Source organism: Bison bison, unplaced genomic scaffold (genome assembly GCF_000754665.1).
Source record: "Bison bison bison isolate TAMUID 2011002044 unplaced genomic scaffold, Bison_UMD1.0 scf7180017864307, whole genome shotgun sequence".
In the NCBI taxonomy this organism is placed as follows: Eukaryota; Metazoa; Chordata; class Mammalia; order Artiodactyla; family Bovidae; genus Bison; species Bison bison.
Genome location: NW_011494879.1, coordinates 9,872,197 through 9,875,281, shown reverse-complemented (window position 1 = coordinate 9,875,281; position 3,085 = coordinate 9,872,197). Strand labels below are relative to the sequence as shown.

General features: G+C 41.2%; 1 non-coding gene across 1 annotated transcript; it reads left to right on the top strand.

Annotated features, from left to right (window-relative positions):
• Positions 1-599: 599 nt before the first annotated feature.
• Positions 600-672, top strand: TRNAC-ACA. Its single transcript has one exon. It is a non-coding gene; the product is annotated as a tRNA-Cys (tRNA).
• Positions 673-3,085: the final 2,413 nt, after the last annotated feature.

Below are 3,085 nucleotides of genomic sequence, written 5' to 3'. Positions count from 1 at the left end.
GGCTTCCCTGTCCATCGCCAACTCCCGGAGCTTGCTCAAACTCATGTCCATCGAGTTGGTGATGCCATCCAACCATCTCATCCTCTGTCATCCCCTTCTCCTCCTGCCTTCAATCTTTCCCAGCATCAGGGTCTTTTCCAGTGAGTCAGTTCTTTGCATCAGGTGGCCAAAGGATTGGAGTTTCAGCTTCAGCATCAGTCCTTTCAATGAGTATTCAGGACTGATCTCCTTTAGGATGGACTGGTTGGACCTCCTTGCAGTCCTAGGGACTCTCAAGAGTCTTCTCCAACACCACAGTTCAAGAGCATCCGTTCTTCGGTGTTCAGCTTTCTTCACAGAAAACATTTTATCTTTATCAAACATTTGCCTGATATGTTTGATAATTGGTGTGTTATTATGATGGCTTCATTTTAGTGATTTGCTTTAGGTATGATCTATAATCTTAAACTACAATTTTATATTTATAATTGAGCTTTTAGTCTTGAAATGTCCATTGCCCATTCAAGGTGCTCATGTTGTTGGAGTTCTCTTTGGGAAGTCACACCATGTGATAGGAAGAAAGTGAATGGGAACAAGAAAGTGGCATAAATTTGCTAGCTTCCCTGGTGGCTCAGATGGTAAAGCGTCTGCCTACAATGCAGGAGACCCAGGTTCAATTCCTGTGTCAGGAAGATCTCCTGGAGAAGGAAATGGCAACCCAGTCGAGTATTCTTGCCTGGAAAATCCCATGGACAGAGGAGCCTGGTAGGCTACAGTCCATGGGGTTGCAAAGAGTTGGACACGACTGAGTGATTTCACTCACTCACTCACTCCTTAATAAGATGGTGGGTTGGATTAGATTGCTAGATTTGGTTTGCTTAATTGGGGATTTATAGCCTTTGGGGGCTGACGTCTATGTAAGAGGTATATGCAAAATAATGGGTGTAGGTACAGTTTTCTGGGGGTAAAGATCTGTTTCCTTTTGTTTTTCAGTTGCTAAGTCACGTCTGACTCTTTGTGACCTCAAAGACTGCAGCACACCAGGCTGCTCTGTCCTTCACTATCTCCTGGAGTTTGCTCAAACACCATTCAATATGTTCTCAGATGAATCCATGAAGGGTTAAGAGCTTCCTATCTCAAAGATCTTCAGTGTCCCTTTTAACTCTACAATCCCACAGCTACAAGACATTAGAATCTAGGTGAAATCACCTGGGAACAGGGTTTCTGGGAAAACAGAACTGAAGCCATTTCCTGGTGAGATAGAAAACTGCTGTTTTTGACAGTTCCTTCTGGCAATAGTAAGAACAGGAAAAAAAAAAAAATAGAGTACAAAGTTTCAGCTGACAGATGACCCAGTTTTGTCCCTCTTTTTCAGTGAGATAAATACTACATACTCAGTTCTTTGGAAAATTGGTATTATTGTGAGGGTCGTTATTCAAGTTAGACCTGTTACATATATTATATGGGCTTCCTAGGTGGCACTAGTGGTAAAGAACCCATGCCAATGCAGGAGACGTAAGAGACTCAGCTCAATGCCTGAGTCAGGAGGATCCCCTGGAGAAGGAAATGGCAACCATCTCCAGTATTCTTGCCTGGGAAATCCCATGGACAGAGAAGCCTGGTGGAATACAGCAGAGTTGGACACAACTGAAGCAACTTAGTGCACACACACACACATATCTATGTTATATATATAATGATTGCATTAATATTTAGGGTATCATTCTTGACTTTGCTAACAAGATATAAGTGTGTGTTATTTTTTACTTGAGTCTTACCTCTAATCACTCTATTTTAATAAAGTAAATTCCTCTTGATAGGCTGTGCTGTGACCAAAGAGTTGCACAGAGTTGAACACGATTGAAGCGACTTATCAGCGGCAGCAGCAGCAGCTGTGACCAAATCCTTTCCTTGTGGAAGGATCTGGGAAGAGAGATCAGGCAGATCAGAGTTGGGTTCTGGACTTGTGAAAATTGCAGGGAATCCGACACTCAGTAAATTAGGGGCTGGAATAAGACTCTCTGAAGGAGATTTCAGAGAACTACAGGCACTGGTGAACCCCACCCTTTCCTGCTTTTCTTCTTAAACGTTTCTGAAGAGTTCTTTGAATTGAGATTTTTAAAAAGCAACAAGAAATAGGTAGAGAACTCAAGATGTATGTCATCTATAATTATTAAACTGCACATACATATTTAAAGAATAGTACTAGTAATATGTAGTTTTCCCTGGAGTATGGCAAAGCTGCTAACTATTCAGTTCAGTTGTGTCCCACTCTTTGCAACCCCATGGAGTGCAGCACGTCAGGCTTCCCTGTCTATCACCAACTCCCGGAGCTTGCTCAAACTCATGTCCATCGAGTCGGTGATGCCATCCAACCATCTCATCCTAACTAACATCTCATGTTAACTGTTACACACTCCTTATTGGAAAATTGCCTAGAAAGACATTTGTCTATGATGGGTTCTATCAGGATCTTCTACTTCTTTATCTGGTTTAAATCTTTGAAATTCTCTGTTCCCTCTGTGTCTTGTGTTTCTTCACAATCCATATCAGACTATTTTGGATTAGACTGTAATTTCAGATTCTCCTCCATCTATCTGTCTCTAAGTCTGTCTTTGCCTAGTATAGATACAGAGTTCACTGGACGGCATATTTTTTTTTTAACTTTTGCTATTAACATTGATTTTTTTCTGTTTTTTGCAAAAGAGCTAACCAGAAATCCTAGAAGTCTTGGAGGACGTGTTGGTCTCTGTGAAAATATGTTGGCCATAAAACTCATCCTTCAGGGCTTGGAAGTGTTCTATTAGCAGAATAGGATTTGCAGAGAAAGAGAGAGAAAAAACAACTCTGGTTCAGGTTTTTTCTAGAAAATCTTGTTTTCATTCATTCTTTCATTCAGTCACAAACATGCTCTGAGCACCTAATATGTGTCAGGCACTCAGAGAAGCTGAGGAAATGGAATTGAATAAGAAATGACCTCTGCTCTCAAGGGGCACAGGGTCCATGCGGAAAAAAGAGTTGTATTTACAGTACAGGGTGAAGATTGTTACAATAGAGAGAGAAACATGAAGCTATGGGAGATGTGATATCCTGATTTATAGTAAGA